The sequence below is a fragment of the Bactrocera neohumeralis genome, unplaced genomic scaffold (genome assembly GCF_024586455.1).
Source record: "Bactrocera neohumeralis isolate Rockhampton unplaced genomic scaffold, APGP_CSIRO_Bneo_wtdbg2-racon-allhic-juicebox.fasta_v2 cluster11, whole genome shotgun sequence".
Taxonomy (NCBI): domain Eukaryota; kingdom Metazoa; phylum Arthropoda; class Insecta; order Diptera; family Tephritidae; genus Bactrocera; species Bactrocera neohumeralis.
Genome location: NW_026089624.1, coordinates 582916 through 601953, shown reverse-complemented (window position 1 = coordinate 601953; position 19038 = coordinate 582916). Strand labels below are relative to the sequence as shown.

The following is a 19038-nucleotide window of genomic DNA, read 5'->3' as shown; positions in this document are numbered from 1 at the left end:
CGAGTATAAGAAAGGTTTACAAAGTAGTATGCAAAAGAGATGAGGATAACGGAAAATAGTGATGGGAAGTGTTGCCACATATATATATATTTCCAACAGGTATCTTCCACAAATCAGCCAGCCAAACAGTCTTTTTGCAATGAAGCTAAATTCATTTAAGCAACAACGAAACCTTCAAAAAATGCCTCTGTTCCAAGCAACAGATCAATGCGTCGAGGTTTGATGAAGGTTTCGTCAGTCAAAGTTGTGTTGGCTGGCAAGTTCCAGTTTATTGTGTCAATTTCAGCTTCAGGTGGGTATGCAATATGCAGTGTGATACCAAACTGTAGCAAAAGATTGGTAACTGAATCAGCTATACTGCGAATGCCAATGTGATACTTTTCTTGCAAGTGTAGGCAGAGTCGCGTTGTCATGATGCAAAAGCATATGATGCTTTCTGTTACAGGTGCGGCAGCGATGCTTCGACGCACACTGCGCTACTCTATGACCATTGCTTAGACAGTTAATACTGTGGTCGCATTTCTTGGCGGCATCGTAGGGTTGATTCGAGTTCATGTCCTTAAATTGAGAACACTCAATAATTTTGTGTTTATCGCTAGAGCAAAGAACACAAAAAAGCTTAGTGATTGCGTGGACTCGATTGGTGGACTCGAACTTATGCTGTGACGAAAAGTCGGATGAATGCGAAAACTGACAGTGGCGTTCTACTTGGGTGCATTGTATCCAAGATGGAAATGATTTGTAGCAGAACGATTCGTCCATTCGGCGGTTTTCAAGCATAAATCGGCCGATACTGCGGTAATTTCACGTTCGATATTCTTACGAAATTTATGAATCGTCGCTTAACGACTTAACGTAGCCTCACAAAAATAGTCTAACGGCGTCAAATTGCACGACCGAGGCGGCCAATTGACTGGACCATTTCGTGAGATAACACGTTCACCAAACTTGGTTTTCAATAAATTGATTGTAACATTTGCTGTGTGACTTGTGGCGCCGTCCTATTGACCAAATGAATTCGTTTATCATTGAGCGGTAACGATTCCCATTCACAGTAAAATTCCGTTCTTGATCATCACCATAAACCGCACCAAACAGTAATTCTTTCTGGATGCAATGGATACTCATGGAGTACGTACGAATGTACTTTCACAGGAATAAATAATTTCATTGATAACGCAAACCGTTTTTGTTTTATTGAAACAAACTGTTGTATCGCTCTTATTGAAAAACCCACTCTTAAAGTTGAAGCCACTGACTCCGAATTTCGGTAGTAAATTTTAATAATTTCGAACCTTTGTTGTATCGTTTATCTTTCCATGATGAAATGGCAAACCTTACTGAAGATAAATGTCGAAAGAACAGGGAAAAATATAGCGTGGTCTGCTGTACCCATTGGTCTACTTTTGTAGCGTAGCTACCGAAAAACCCTTTAAATGCATATTTTTCACAGCAATTTTTTTGCATTAAAAACGTTACGTTGTTTTATAGTGCCCTACGTTGGGCGGCAAAATTTTGGAGCAAGAAGCGGGTTTCTTGCTTTATTTTATTATTTAAAAATGCAGGGGTGTGAAACAAATTAATGTACAAGCAGTAACTATATTTCTCTCGACCGACCGAATAACCAACCAATGTGCTCCTGTTATACGATTCATTAGCGTGTGTATTATTTGCAATGTTGTTAATATATATCTACTGTGCCCAAAAAATAAGGTGACATTTGAATTTAAACTGCGCGCGTCAAAGGATTTGGAGAATTATTTTTTTTTTAGGTTGGTAGTACTGTCAGTCACATTTTTATGTCAAATTTCATGTCAAAATATTCATTAGTGTTTGAGATACGTGTCGTTTTGTGAGCTGCTAAAAGTGAGTTTTTCGTTTTTTGCGTTGTCGAAATTTGTTGAGCAAAGAATTTGCATTAAATTTTGTTTACGGAATCAATTTTCTTCTGCGGATACGTTGAGGATGGTGCAGAAAGCCTTTGGTGATGAGGCAATGTCTAAAAAAAATGTTTACAAGTGGCATAGTGAGTTCCAAGCCGGCCGTGAACGTGTCGGAAGACGAAGAGCGTCCAGGGGGACCATCAACCTCAACCGACGAAGCTCACGTTCAACAAATCAAAGATTTGGTGTTGAAAACCGTCGATTAACAATTAGAGACCTTGCTGATGAAGTTGGCATATCGAAAGGCTCAGCCAATACCATTTTGAAGGATGTTTTGGGCCTCAAGCGCATCAAATTTCGACTGGTACCGAAAACATTGAATTTTTTGGAAAAACGGCGTCGCGTTGAAGTGTGTGAAACGACTCTTTCCGACTACCAGGGTGTCATGAAACGCATTATAACTGGCGATGAGACTTGGATATGCTTATGACCCCGAAACAACCGATCAATCGAGCGAATATCGTGCCAAAAGAAAGCCGAGACCGAAAAAATCGCGCCAAAGTCGCTCAAAAATAAAGGTCATGTTTACTGTTTTCTTCTATTATCGTGGTGTTGTGCATTATGAATTCCTTCCAACCGGTCAAACAGTCAACAAGGAAAATTATTTGTTATGCGTCGTTTGCGTAACGCTATCCGGCTAAAAAGGCCGGAATTGTGGAAAGACAATTCATGGTTTTTACACCACGATAATGCTCCATCCCATACTGCCCTCGTAATTAGTGATAATTTCGCCAACCCATATCGTTCCGCACCCACCGTAGTCACCTGATCTGGCGCCGTGCGACTTCTGCCTGTTCACCAAGCGGTCTCCGGGGACACCGTTTTTATACGATAGAGGAGATTCAAGCCGCAGCGATGACGGAACTGAAAGCCATTCCGGAAAGTGACTACAACCAGTGCTTCGAAGATTAGAAAATCAGTTGGCATAAGTGCATTGCATCGGGAGGGGATTACTTTGAAGGGGATGAAATTGATTTGGAAGAATATATAAAGAATTTTCAAAATAAATACAATGTCACCTTATTTTTTGGTCACAGTACACAAACATAATTACTCTTTAAAAGATTTGAGCAATGACATAAATAATGAGAATTATGAGTACAATTTATGTATGTGTATAAATGTAAGCAGTGTAAATGGAAGTAAATTGAGTTAGCAACTTCTATTAAAGGGCAAATGAGGTAAAAAGATATTCCTGTTATATCATTTGCTTTTTGATTTGTGCACTGGAAAGTTAAAGAAAAAGTGGAATTTAAAATTGTGCCATATGTGCAGTAGGCGTGGTTGTTGTCTGATTTCGACCATTTTTACACTGTGACATAGGAAAATTAAAAGAATGCCAACATGGCGGCAAATTTTTACGTCTTTTAAAATTATAAAGTTATACCTTAATTTAGTGTTTGGTTATGGCACTTTATATGTTTTCGATTAATGGCGATTTGTGGGCGTGGCAGTGGTCCGATTACGCTTATCTACGAACTCGTAATGTTTTTTTGTACTGAGGAACCCACATACAAAATTTCATCGAGATATCTCAATTACTTACTCAAGCTACAGCTTACACGGACGGACGGACAGACAGTCAACCGGATTTCCGGTGGGAAACGTCGTCATATAATCCGTTCGAGTCTAACTCTATTGTGTTAGTAAAGAAATTGCGTTGTATTTTATTTGGAGGGTGTGTCAGTTGTGCGGAAATCGGACGTTTCGGTGGTCGATTGTTCAGGAAGGCATAAGGTCTTTTCTGGTAATTAATCTAATTGCTCTACTTCCATCGAGGTGGTGGTTTACGTTGCAAGTTCGGTCTGTTGTTAAAGGAGGTATTTCCTACAGTAATGGCATCGGGCAATGGGGTTTATTCGCGTAGTTATTGAACGTGGATATAAATCCTTGATTATTTTTCATATAATTGTTGGACTGTTGGAGATACCGATTTGATTGACGACCGAAAGCATGTTGATTGATATTTCGTCTGGGCCAGTAGAAATATGTTAGCTCGGGGTTAAAAGCTCTGTTGCGATTAAAATTATTAAAAGCATTATTTCGTGGAGGTCGTGGTGGCGGTTGAATATTGGGTTTGTGGGTGTAATTCGCATGGTTTATTATTTGTCATGTTGTACAGTTTTTGACATAGATGTAGAGTCTGTGGCAAGGTTGTCGGTTTTCGTATGCTGGAAAGACGATGTTAATCTCCGTTTAGCCCTCTAACAAATGTGTCGAGGGCTTTGTCTTTATATGAATTTGTCATAGTCCTTATGGACTCGTCGCTTAAGTCGAGACATTTATTTTATTTTATTAAGGGGTCCCGGTGGTCTAGAACCCTCTTTCAAAAAAGAGAAATCGATTTAAAATTTTTACAGTTTATTTATACACTTATGAAAAGTACAAAAATATTTTTTTGTTAAAAAAAAAATTTTAACGATATTAAAAAAGGCGTCCAAGAAAAGCTATCTTAAAAAATGACTCCCGGTGCCGTTGTTGATTTTGACTTTTCAGAACATCTGAAACATAAAAACACAATAAATTACACAGTACAACAGCTAATCTGGGGGGTGAGAAATTCCAAGTCAGGGTGATGGTACTAGGTCAGAATAGTAAAACCTCAAAGGGTTCACGTTCGTATGTGTCAGTTTTTTTATGATCTTTTTAAATTTCACAGTACAACAGCTAATCTGAGGGGTACGAAATTCCAAGTCAGGGTGATGGTACTAGGTCAGTATAGTAAAACAATCAAAGGGTTTGGCGTTCGTATAAAAATAGTTTTTTTATGACCTTTTCAATTTTTTTCTTATGTTATAGTGAACGAAAATTGGGTACCAAATATAGTGTGTAAAAGCTGCTACAACCGTCTAATGGATTGGAAAAATAGATAATAGTGGTTCGCGAGTTATGTTAAACTACGTTTTTGCCAAAATGTTACAACTAAGCGAAAAAACATCAAGATAAGGAAAAAGTTCAAAAGGTCATAAAAAAACAAGAAAAAACGTTAACTTCGGTTGCACCGAAGCTAAATACCCTTCACAGGTGCATTTCTGTTAGTAACTATGTGTTCAGTTTGTATGGAAGCTATATGCTATAGTAATCCGTTCTAAACAAGTTTTTTAGAGATTACATTGTTGCCTTAGAAAATAACATATACCAAATTTCGTGAATGTATCTTGTCAAATGTGAAAGTTTTCCATACAAGAACTTTTTTTCGATCGTTCAGTTTGTATGGAAGCTTTATGCTATAGTTAACCGATCTGAACAATTTCTTCGGAGATTACATTGTTGCCTTAGAAAATAACATATACCAAATTTCGTGAATAGATCTTGTTAAATGTGAAAGTTGTCCACACAAGAACTTGATTCCGATCGTTCAGTTTGTATGGCAGCTATATGCTATAGTTAACCGATCTGAACAATTTCTGCGGAGATTACGTTGTTGCCTCAGAAAATAATATATGTCAAATTTCGTGAATATATCTTGTCAAATGTGAAAGTTTTCCTTACAAGAACTTGATTCCGATCGTTCAGTTTGTATGGCAGCTATATGTTATAGTGGTCCGATATCGGCCGTTCCGACAAATGATTAGCTTCTTGAAGAGAAAATGATGTTTGCAAACTTTCAAAACGATATCTGAAAAACTGAGAGACTAGTACGTATATATACAGACAGACGGACAGACAGACAGACGGACATGGGTAAATCGACTCAGCTCAACATACTGATCATTTATATATATACTTTATAGGGTCTCCGACGATTCCTTCTGGGTGTTACAAACTTCGTGACAAACTTAATATACCCTGTTCAGGTTATAAAAACTGACACATACGAACGCCAAACCCTTTGAGGGTTTTACTATACTGACCTAGTACCATTAGCCTGACTTGGAATTTCTCACCCCCCAGACAATAATCCCAAAAATGTTCGACAGTGTTATTAATCTGTAGGAGTGCAGCTATAGCTGGGACTACAATAAAAAAAAAGCCGAAAATTAAAAAAATTTCGCGCTTTTGAAGTGCAGATTCTGAAAACAGCTATTTTTGGACCAGGTTTAGAACGAAAAAAATCGAAGTTCTTAAAATTAAAATTTGATCGTAGTCCCAGCGATAGACACTGATCTTTGAAACACCATATTAAAATTTCAAGTGATTCAGATGGATAGTTTTTTTTTTTTCGTCAACGGCACGCCGAAAAAAGTGGTTTTGAGATAAATGACGTACAAAACATCCATTCATTGAGCCCCTCGACCGCGCGCTTCCTGCTAAAACGGCTGTAGAAGCTAAAATAATGCGAATATCCTTCCAAAAATTTTACAGTATATTATTCTTAAAGGACTATACTTTCAAATTATGAAACAAAAAAAAATCGATTTTTTGAAAATTCTAGACCACCGGGACCCCTTAATACATTGCAACTAGTTCAGATAAAAGACAAGACTAACAAGAAACTTGAATATGATTAAACGTATAATTACAAAGTTACATAATTACTATGAATAAGAATATGAATATGAAGATTATTGGCAAGAGTCGTCTTGGAGGTCTATCTCTAGAAGTTAACATGGTAACTTCTTCGTTACTATTCTGTAGCAATCTTGCTATGTATTGCTGCAATTTTTAATATTTCTGCATTAACGGAGTTTACGCCCAGATCTCGCTTTATATCAGCACATTTACAATGCCAAGACGCTTTGATTAGTCTTAGTTTTAAAATTGTTGGATGAAAGAGTTGTTCTGTCTGAGTATTTGTTTGTAGATAAGTAATTTATTTTCGACCGATAACACTGATTTGTTTATTTCTTCACGTGAACTTTCCACCGCAGCTTAGAGTTAAGCGTCATTCCTAAGTATTTGGCGAAGTTAAAGTACGGTATTCGTGCACCTTCTTTGAAAATTTATACGGGTTGTATTTTGTCGTATGTGAAAACAATATGTTCATTCAGTTTTAGCTGTAACTTCTTGGCCCATTGTAGGACTTTATTTACAGCTTTTTGGAGATTAGTAGTTGACTCGTGTTCACTACTACCAACAGCAAGCAACGCGGTATCATCTGCAAATATGACTGTTGTACAATTACAATCTACGAGTCATACGTGAATATAATATAAAGTAGACGGCCCAGCACACTACCTTGTGGAAGTCCTGATTTTATTTCTCTAAGAATAGAGCACTTGTCTTGCGGAAATAGCGACCTCATAAAGGCGCTCTTAGTTTTGTTAAACGTTGGTCTAAAGAATTTAGAGATCCGCTTACCACAAAAAATCTTTTTACATCTCTGGTGAGGCCTATATTAGAGTACGTGTCTATGGTTTGGAACCCTAGTTATCAAGTCCATTCGGAGAAGTTAGAGTCCGCTCAAAAACAATTTTTACTTTTTGCCTCAAATCATTTGCATTGGGATTCCAGTTTAAATCCTCTTACACTAACCGTTTATAACTTATAAATCTCCCGACACTCGTTAGTCGTAGGGAGATGCTTGGTGTAATATTTCTTGTAAAACTAAGGAATGGGTCAGTCTGTAGCCCATCTCTCTTATCTGATATTAACTTTAACGTTGCCGCTCGCTCTACCAGGCAGTTTAGACCTTTACATTTAAAATTTTCTAGAACAAATTATGAGTTAAACGAACTATTCCGCCGTATATGTCACGATTTCATTTCTCATTCCAGCACATTTGATCTAACAGACTCACTCTTCACCATTAAAAAAAATATTTTATCTACTCTTAACAAGTAAAATTTAAAAATAATAAACTTACCTTAATCTAATTATTAATTTGTTTATGTAGCTGAGCACCTTAAGATCGCAACGCTTAAAACTCTCTTGCCTTTTATGACTCGGCTAATTCCGCTCGTTTGCGGATTGCGCCCCTCGCGTCGTTGGGTATTATTATTATTATTGACATTTTACATCAATTTTCCTAACTGCAAGTGTACTTTCCCAAGATGCGTGTAAAATGTAAAAGTTCAGATTCCAACTGGTCTGTGTTTAATATATAGTCATATTTACTTTCAACACATTCCACGATCTTTCTTAAGTATTCCCAATCTGTACGTTTATTATACAAAGCCGCTGTTTTGTTTTTAAAAATGACGGTTTCACTATATGTAGGTTAAAAAATTTGAGAATGATCCGAGTTAAGGTCATAACCCTGATTGATAGGCCAATAGTTCCGGGATAATTTGCCGACATTGCAAAAACCTATTAGGTGTGGAATCTATTGGTGATCTTATGGCCAATATGATGATAAGCTTGTTGAGAATGCATAACTTCCGGTTGACTGCAGTGTTTTATAGAGTTCTCTCCTCTTTGTAGTCGTGAGACTTGAAGTGCGTGTTATTTACGGTGAAATCTTCACCCATTAAGAATCTATAGTATACCTGTGTCTGTTTATTAACTGTTGGTACTCTTCAAGTTGAATTTAATGCCTTAGAGGACTATACAGAGAGGTAAGTGAGATTAGACTTTAAACTCGGTACATAGTCACTGTTGTAGCTTGAAACTTATCAGTTGAAAACTTTTCTTCCTCAAAATGTTGAATCGTATTTTTAATTAGTATTGCACTTCCGCCACGGGCGCAATTGCTAGGATGAATTGTATGGTAAGTTTCATAGTTTTTAATTTTAATATAGGTTTCTGAGGTAAAATGTGTCTCCGATGTCATACATACGTCAACATTTTCCGAGTTCAATACAATTTCGATTTCATTCTTATGCTTAATTAACCCATTTGCGTTCCATAGCAGAATTTTTATTAATTTAGACATCTTTGGTATTAAAAAGATATATTTCAAGCTTGCATAAGCGATTTTGTAAAGAGGTGTTGAATTCGTCCTATTTGTTGAGTTTTTAAAAGATCTGTGTTAAAATGTTGTTATTGGATATAACTATTAAATAATAGTATTATCATTGTTATTTACTTTTAAAACATGAGCAAAAGTAGATTTTTTGATGTTTCAGCTATAAATTTAGGAACTTCTTGTTGATGAGTTTCATTATTTTTTTCCGAAATCTACAGGATCTTTTATGCTAGACCATCACTTTTTTGTGGCAAATTGTGCTAGCTCGTATTTTTTGTAATTCTTTGGCAACTAGGCACCATCGATAGTTGGCAATTTTTCTATTGTGGTATCATTTTAGGCAGTTTTATCGGTTCAATAGAAACAATTGAATTTAATATAGTTTTAGAAGAGAGTTTTGGTTTTCCACTGAAGTCGATTGACAGCACTCAGCGAATTTAATCCTTGATCTTTTATGTAATTAATTATAGATTTTGGATCAAAAGAATTCTGCAAATTTTTTATAATAACTTTTATTTGCCGTGTTTGCTTATTCTCCAAGCTACACTCAAAAATGCTTTTGATAAGCATCTGTAGTCCTCTATGGAGAAAGTGTTTTCCTTATATAGTCCATTATTTAAAAGTTTGATAGTAAAATTGTTTTTTGATTCCGATTTTGCAAAAGCATTTAGTTGCTGATAATTGCTGCCGTTTGCATCTGCAGACACCATAATTGGTGGAGGCCGCGGATTATTTTTTGGTGAAGCGGTTTTAATGTAGCTTCATCTGCTTTTTCCGGAAGATCAGGAGAATACTCCGCTTTTCGTTTTTTAACCGGTCTGTTTTTAAATCCATTCAGTTGCTTTAGCTAATTCTTCTTCATCCGTTGAGCATTCAACCTTATTTTCCAAATTCGGTATTTTGTTTATATCGGTGGACTTAAGCCGCTTTTCGGATTTTAGAGTATTTACTTCTAATACCGTGTCTTGGATCCTTCGGATAGATGAGCATAATATGTTAACTTTTTGCCTCTTTCCACGATAATTATTTATTTTGTGTAGCACGCACAATTACTCACTCTTTTAGCAGTGGAAGTCGAGACATACAATTTTTTCTAATATAAGGGAAAGGTGTCGGTAAACTTTTTGATAGAAGGTCGCAATGTCATCGTGGCGCTGGACCAGAGTCCCCTGATATTCGAAGGTTCCTAAGACCCTTTTATCCGAATCATCAATCATCATGAGCCATTTTATGGAGTACGACAAATTACAAGGGTATTCTTGACCCTATCACACTCTTTTAAGATTCTATCTTCCTCTTTTATATTTCCCAATGGGTTAAATTTTTTTATATCGATTAATTACAACAGTAAATAGTTTTTTTCTTTGTAATAGCAATAATTTTTTTCCAATAATATTAAATTTTTTTTTTTGTGAAAACAATTAATTACAACAGTAAAAATTTTCTTGTTACAGTAATTTAAGTTTTTTCTTTTCCTTTGTAATGTCAGTCACATTTTTTCAATAATTTTAAAATTTTTTGTAAAATCAATTAGTTACAAGAGTAAATAGTTTTTTGTAATAATAATTAGTATAGCGTACAGTAATAGTTTCTAGCTTTCCATAGGATTTTTTTGGCTCCGGGGTCTCGGATGATACTGCGGTGTCTTGATGTTTGCTGAATCCCTCGTGGTGCTATGTTTGTAGCCACTCGTCACACAGACATTATTATTTTTTTCACACTTGCGTAGCTTTACTTTTTTATTTTCAGGCTTTTTCTTGCATTTATGTGTATTCTATTTTTTGTTTTTAATTTAATTAAGTTTTGCACTCGCTTACTTACTGATTTTAAGGCTCTTTTTGCTACTTCGCGCGCGGGTCCCTGCTAGGGCGCCAGTTAAAAACTTTCAAGTTTGTTTTATAAAAAAAAAGGTGCGTGGAGTCCCTACGCGCGGATGAAGTTATACCAAGAAATGCATATCATTTTGTATGAAAGAAAACTAGAAAACTTAAATTCACATTTTATAAATTTATTATAATTTATTATCTCCCCGAGCATGCCTTTGTCAATAAGTCGTGTTTTCGCGACGATGGCAAAAGCTAAAAATCATAAATTGTACAACTTTCTGGTGCTTCTCGCAATAATCTGCGTCGATATGTATTCACGATCATGCGTATACATACATACATATTTACGCATGTTTGTAGGCGAAGCTGCTACAGCGGCAAGGGGTGATAATCGGTGGCCATTACTATGTGTGTACTAATATGGAAATGACAGCGAAATAATGCAAAAATGCATATTTCTAAAGGTCATTAATTTCTTTGAAGAAATGAATGATCCTGAGAAATATAGTCTTAACTTTTCAACGGCCAACGCAGAGCATTTCAACCAAAAGGAATTTATTCATTAAAATCACCACTCAGAAGTCGTTTTATCCGTTGTAAGCGAACGATTTTCGAAAAAGCATCATTTCTAATATGCCACAAGACAAAATTAGAAATGAACTTCTTAACCTCACGCTGTCAGATAAAACGACAATACTTCGTCATCGCGGGTCGATTTCCAAAAAATGGTCCAACGCAGGGTATTTCAACAAAAGGGCACATAAAGTAGTTGAGAATTCGCAAAGGAAAGAAAAATCAGTATAACTTCAATAATGAACAAGCATACAAACATACATATGCGCAGCAGCAGCAAGGAAAGAGGTAACAATCGGCGATCCATAGTATATTTTTTTCATGCATAACCAAACCATAATTAGGACAACGCAATACAAGTGTCAATGGTGTTGGTGGTAAGCGCTTGAAAAGTTGCGACGAGCAGGTAGGCTCAAATCCCAACAGAATTTATTTTTAATTGAATATGTCACCAACCAAAAATTGAAACATTGTTCTACAAAAACAACAACAGCATAAGCATGGCAACATTGTGTTGTTGGTAGAAAAGCCAAGCTGTGCCGAAAGAAACGAACAAACGATCGCCGATTGTCACCACTTTGCTTGCTGCTCGAACATCTTCGCAGACAAGGTTGCGTAGATTCATATTGAGCAAAGTTGCGTAGATTCATATTGAGCAAGGTTGCGCAACCTGAATCTATCGCAACCTTTTCCGAACTCGTATAAGAAGTATAACTTCAAAAATATTTTCTGTCGCTAAGCTTTTTTATTGAATTCCAGCATAGAACCAAAAATTGCAATTAATTGTACCGAACGCTGGGTATACGTTTACCTCTGCAAGGGGTTGGGTATTCGCTGACGTTGCGTTTCCCACAGATTTGCACTGCTCGTGTCGCAGTCTCAGCGATTTGGTTTGAGTCTTATTGTGTTACAATACTTTTTACATGTGAGTAGTGCTTACTTATATATATATTTAAATGATCAGGAAAATGAGACAAGTTATAATCTGTGTGTCTGTCTGTCCTACAACTCCCACGCCCACAAAACACCATTGGAGGAAAACCTATACAATACCACAACAAATCATTATAATAAAATAAAGAGGATCGCAGTAGCAAGAGACACGTGTTAGCTAAACCCTTCACCTAACAGGTTTAATGTACATTTCTCTTAAATCGTCCAAACAAAAATAAACGAATTTTCTCAAGATAAAATCTGTAAGAATCTTTACCGACAATTTGAAAATAAATAAAATCGGATCACAGCCACGCTCACTCCACACATAACGGTACTGTTAAAAACTACTATGGTAAAGGCGCTGTGAATCAATAACTAAATACTCCAGAGACATTAAGTATTACCACCGACATGGTACTAGACAGCTTAATGAGAGGATAGGTCAGAATTGGAGCATTAACAGCAACAACAATGACAGTCTAGAAATCCAACGCAGAATAACTATTGCCAACAGGTGCTACAAAAACACTCCAGCTCTGAAAGTACATATTCGACGCAATACCCGCCGGGGGAAGCAGAAGAAGACCTTCACTCCGTTGAAAAGAAAAATCGCGTAAGCGGTGTGAACGCCTTTGAAGAAGAAGAAGGTCAAAATTGGCCAATAGGCGTGGCACCGCACTATCTTAGATGAAATCACATACTTATGTATCTTGCGACCTGCTCGACCGATTTCAACAAAGTTCCGTACATTATTTAACATTGCTATGTCACAGTGGAAAAATAAATAAAACCGGGAAACAACTACGCCTATTTCCTACATAACACAATTTTAAATATCATTTGATTCTTTCACCTTTCGGCATACAAATCAACAAGCAATTTATACAACGCAACAAAACTTTGCACGAATAGTACCTTTATAGTATGCAACCTTATTATATAAATTAAAATATAAATTGTCTAAATCCAACGAAAACTGTTCAAACCCCTAGAAACCGAATATTTGGACCCCAGTAGCTATGGTTGTTTTTTACCACAAATATCGGTGGATGGGTGAGATATATAATAGAAATTTTGGATAAACCTTTCATGATAATAGTATATCGGTGTGTCAAAAATGGATGAAGCGGGTCAATATTTCCCTTAGCTCCTATATACCCACTAGAACGATTTTCGAATTTCATAGTGAGTCAATGAAAATAAGAGACCGGGTTTGCTCTTTGGTTAAAATTGGGCAAAATTTGACTTAGCCCTCTTATAAAAAACACAGCAATTTTACTCCATATGATTGGTGATAGTATGTGAGGTACCTTAATGAATCTCCCTACCGTCAACTCCTATACATATATGTACTACATATGTATAATAATTTTCGTTTTTCCAACAAACCTGATGTTGGATGTTAGTCAATGTATGAATTATATATGTACCTGAATCCGCGACACCGCTCGCCCCTAATGAAAAGCTAACAACAACCTTGGATGAGTGACTCCCCACTTGTTGACGACCATGGGTAACGCATTAAGGATTACGACGCATTCACCCCGGAGGATGAATGTCTAGACACCATCCGCATCAAAGCGAAATTCTTTCTTCAACATATCGCTAATTTACGAATACGCTCCGTCGGAAGAAAAGGACCAAAGATATCTTCTATGAGCGCTTGGAGCGCACCTATGAGAATTGCCCGACACGATGTCAAAATCGTGCTAGGCGACTTTAACGTCAGGGTGGCCAAAGAAGCCTGACATCGACTCGGACAACTATCTTGTTGCAGCCAAGATACGCACCCAAATCTAAGCAGCAAAAACAAGGAAGGGTTTGACGTCGAGGAGCTCCAATCACAACAGACTGCTCAGCGATTTTCTACTCGACTTGCAATCATGATGTCTGTGAACACTCGTTATAAGGGAGCATTTCAATTTCCTTACGTACAGCTGCAACCGAAACCATTAATTTTCGGAAATTCAAAGAAACAGCTGGTACGATGAGGAGTGCCGCGTAGAAGCGGCACAACACATGCGGAAATCCAAAACACGTGCGGAAAGGGGTAGATGCCGATATTTGAAGAGGAACGCGAGACGCGTTTGCAGACAGAAAAGAGAGAGTCCGAAATGCGTGAGTACGAAGAGCTTGACAAGCTGGCCGATATTGGTATTGTTCGAAAATTCTACGAAAATATGCGGTGACTAATCGAAGGAGGTCCAGCGACTGGTGCTGAGAGCAACTAAAAAACACTTCTTCAGCATGGTGAATGGCAATGAAAGCATAACACCATGAGATGGTAAACCCGATTCTTCAATCGATGACGTTGGAGCGGACGTTCCATTGCCCGACCATGAAAAAGTTCGAATACCCGAGCAATTACTACCGAAAGATAATCCTACTCAACATCGCATATTATTTCTATCCTGCGTACTGTGTAAAAGATTTAAGTCCACCATCAACAAACTGATTGAACCTTATCAGTGTGGGCTGGAAAATCAACAACTGGCCATGAAAAAAGAATCGACACGCACTACCTCTTGGTCGATTTTAAGCTGCTTTTCTCAACACGAAAAGCAGCTGCCTTTGTACTGCGATGTCTGCATTGGTATCCCCGAAAAACTAATTCGGGTGAGTAAACTGACGAATGGCAATATCAAAAGTGGCGTCAGTATCAGGAAGTACCTCCCTAAATGGGTTTGGTAGTGAACGAAGACAAGACGAAATATCTCCTGTCATCAAACCAACAATGGGAGGGAGCGCGATTCCCCATCGATTATCACTGTTAACAGTTATAACTTTGAATTCGTAGATAACTTCGTCTATCTTGGAAAAAATATTAACAGAAACAACAATGTCAGCCTCCATGTCCAAAGCAGAATAACTTTTGTCAACAGATGCTACTTCGGATTGAGTAGGTAATTGAGAAGTAAAGTCTTCTCTCGATGCGACTCTCATTATTCCCGTCCTGCTATATGGTGCAAGGCGTGGACGGTGACAACATCTGATGAGTCGACGTTACGAGTTTTCGAGAGAAAGGCTCTGCCGAAGATTTATGGTCCTTTTCGCATTGGCCACGGCGAGATATACGGCAACATTGACATAGTACAACGAATTAAAAGACAGCGGCAACGCTGGCTATATCATGTCATCCAAATGGACGAAAACACTCCAGCTCTGAAAGTATTTGTGGCAGTACCCGCCGGAAAGAGCAGAGGAAGAGCTGGAAAGACCAGTTGGAGAAGGACCTGGACCTCAACATCGCAACATGGGCTTCGGTTGGAATCTCCAATTGGCGCCAAACAGCGAAAAGGAAAAACGACTGACACGCTGGTGTAAACTCGGCTTTAGCCATGTAAGCGGTGTCTACTCCAATAAAGAAGAAGTATAACAGTGCAGGACTAGGTAGAAGTTGGCGTATCTCACGCCCACGTCTAATCATATGGTTATGTTTTCTTCGACATTCCAGCAAAATTTACGCCTAAAGCCCAGATAGTAGTGGACATGAGAAACCACAAAGTTGGTCTTTGCAATACTTCCCGAAGATTTTTGAGCTTTGCGTAATAAAGTTATGATTCAGCTTTTTCTTGGTCAGTAACAACTACTAGATAATCCCTTTACATACATATGTGATCAAATATGACTGTACTTTATCAGTAGCTATGAGATATTATTATACCCTGAACAGGGTATACTAAGTTTGTCACGAAGTTTGGAATACCTAGAAAGAAGCGTCGGAGACCCTATAAAGTATATATATAAATAATCAGTATGTTGAGCTGAGTCGATTTAGCCATGTCCGTCTGTCTGTATATATACGAACTAGTCCCTCAGATTTTAAGATATTTTTTTGAAATTTCGTAAACGTCATTTTCTCATCGAGAAGCTGCTCATTTGTCGTAACTGCCGATATCGGACCACTATAACATATAGCAGTCATACAAACCGAACGATCGGAATAAAGTTCTTGTATGAAAAACTTTCACATTTGACAATGTATCTTCATAAAAGTTGGCACAGGTTATTTTCTAAGATAATAAAGTAATATACGACGAAATTGTTCAGATAGGCTTACTATAGCATATAGCTGCCATACAAACTGAACGATCGGAATCAAGTGCTGGATATATTCATGAAATTTGATATAGATTATTTTCTAAGGCAACAATGTTATCTTCGCAAAAATAGTTCAGATGGGTTAACTATAGCATATAGCTGCCATACAAACCGAACGATCGGAATCAAGGGCTTGTATGGAAAACTTTCACATTCGACAATGTATCTTCACAAAAGTTGGCACAGGTTATTTTCTAAGATAATAATGTAATATACGAAGAAATTGTTGAGATCGGGTCACTATAGCATATAGCTGCTATACAAACTGAATGATCGGAAGCAAATGCTTGCTTGGGAAACTTCCTCATTTAACGATATATCTTCACGAAATTTGGTATGAGTTATTGTTTATAGAAATAATGTAATATCGAAAGAAATTGTTCAGATCGGCTTACTATAGCATATAGCTGCCATACAAACCGAACGGTCGGAATCATGGGCTTGTATGGAAAACTTTCGCTTTTGACGTGGTATCTTCACGAAATTTGACATGGATTACTGAATAAGGCAATAGCATAATCTCCGAAAAAATTGTTCAGATCGGATTACTATAGCATATACAAAGTGAACACATAGTTACTAAAAGAAATGCACCTGTGAAGTGTGTATTAGCTTCGGTGCAGCCAATGTAAACGTTTTCAAATGATTCATACATGTATGTATATTGAACACATGCTTAAGATTTGTAATATATGTTTTTATACTCTCGCAACAAATTTACTAAGGAGAGTATTATACTTTTGTTCACATAACGGTTGTTTGTAAGTCCTAAAACTAAAAGAGTCAGATATAGGGTTATATATACCAAAGTGATCAGGGTGACGAGTAGAGTTGAAATCCGGGTGTCTGTCTGTCCGTCCGTCCGTCCGTGCCAGCTGTAACTTGAGTAAAAATTGAGATATCATGATGATAAATTGGTACACGTATTTCTTGGCTCCATAAGAAGGTTAAGTTCGAAGATGGGCAAAACGGCCCACTGCCACGCCCACAAAATGGCGAAAACCGAAAACCTATAAAGTGTCATAACTAAGCCATAAATAAAGATATTAAAGTGAAATTTAGCACAAAGGATCACATTAGGGAGGGGCATATCTGGACGAAATTTTTTTGGAAAAGTGGGCATGGCCCCGCCTCCTACTAAGTTTTTTGTACATATCTCGGAAACTACTATAGCTATGTCAACCAAACTCTATAGAATTGTTTTCTTCAGGCATTTACATATACAGTTCAAAAATGGAAGAAATCGGATAATAACCACGCCCACGTCCCATACAAAGGTTATGTTGAAAATCACTGAAAGTGCGTTAACCGACTAACAAAAAACGTCAGAAACACTAAATTTTGAAAATGGGCGTGGCGTCGCCCACTTATGGACCATAAACCATATCTCAGGAAATACTAGACCGATTTTAATGAACTTCGGCATATAATATTTTCTTAACACCCTGATGACATGTACGAAATATGGGTGAAATCGGTTCACAACCACGCCTTCTTCCAATATAACGCTATTTTGAATTCCATCTGATGCCTTCTCTGTATAATATATAGTACATTGGGAACCAATGATGATAGCGGAATAAAACTTTACACAAATACGGTATTTGAAAAATATGTAAATGACGAATTATGAAATCTCAATAATCACTGTATCATGCGAGAGAAAAAAATGTTCGGTGACACCCGAACTTAGCCCTTCCTTACTTGTTTATATATGAGTTGTTCTGACTTTAAACATAAAACGACAAAAAGTAGCCTTTGACCGCACAGAAGTTTAATTCTACATCCTCACAAATTTTCACCCTATTCGGTTCAGCCGTTCGTCAGTGATTTTGCAGAAAGGCGTTAAGACCTTCTGCTGGAGTAAAGGTATCTTCTTCTTCTTAATTTAAATAGACACCGCTTACGCGATTATAGACGAGTTAACAACAGCGCGCCAGTCGTTTCTTCTTTTCGCTACTTGACGCCAATTGGATATTCCAAGCGAAGCCAGGTCCTTCTCCACCTGGTCCTTCCAACGGAGTGGAGGTCTTCCTCTTCCTCTGCTTCCCCCGGCGTGTACTGCGTCGAATACTTTCAGAGCTGGAGTGTTTTCGTCTATTCGGACAACATGAACTAGCCAGTGTAGCCGCTGTCTTTAATTCGCTATGTCAATGTCGCCGTATATCTCGTACAGCTCATCGTTCCATCGAATGCGATATTCGCCGTGGCCAATGCGCAAATGACCATAAATCTTTCGCAGAACTTTTCTTTCGACAACTCGTAACGTCGACTCGTCATCCAGGCCTCTGCACCATACAGCAGGACGGGAATTATGAGTGACTTCTACACATGACCCCATACTCCGGAGTAAAAGTATACCAAAGCAAATTTTCACATGTTTCTCTCCTGTAATTCGGAGGTTATGCGTGCATAACATAATAGCCTTTCATGTTAATATACAAGGTCTCTCGCAAAAGAAGCAGAACTTTTTAAATATAACTGTTTCTGGTGGCACCACCTATTGGTGGCTATATGAAATAAAAAGTTTGATCTCTTGTTGTCATTTCGTAAAAATTTTAAGACAATTGGATAACCACAATCGATGTTATCGATCAACAAGTAACAGCAGCTTTTGGTCATCGGTCGTAAAGTGCATTTTGAACAAAAAGCAAGTATTTAATTTTGTTTTAAACTTGGGAAAACGTCTACTGAAACATTTCAAATGATGAAAAGAGTTTATGGTGATCAGTGCCTATCCCGTAGTAATGTGCATGAGTGGTTTAAGCAATTTTAAGAAGGTCGTGAGGACCTCTGTGACGATCAGAAGTCGGTCGTCTTCAGAAGTCAAAAATAGAGACAATGCTGATTTGTTTTTACGATTCCGAGGGTA

General features: G+C 37.5%; 1 protein-coding gene and 1 non-coding gene across 3 annotated transcripts in view; one reads left to right on the top strand and one right to left on the bottom strand.

The window, feature by feature from the left end:
• The window catches only part of LOC126765699 (uncharacterized), a 460036-nt gene that overhangs the window by 306130 nt on the left and 134868 nt on the right, over positions 1 to 19038 (top strand). The gene's annotated exons all lie outside the window — the stretch shown is intronic.
• Positions 11127 to 11334, bottom strand: LOC126766349 (small nucleolar RNA U3). Its single transcript, XR_007668850.1, has one exon. It is a non-coding gene; the product is annotated as a small nucleolar RNA U3 (small nucleolar RNA).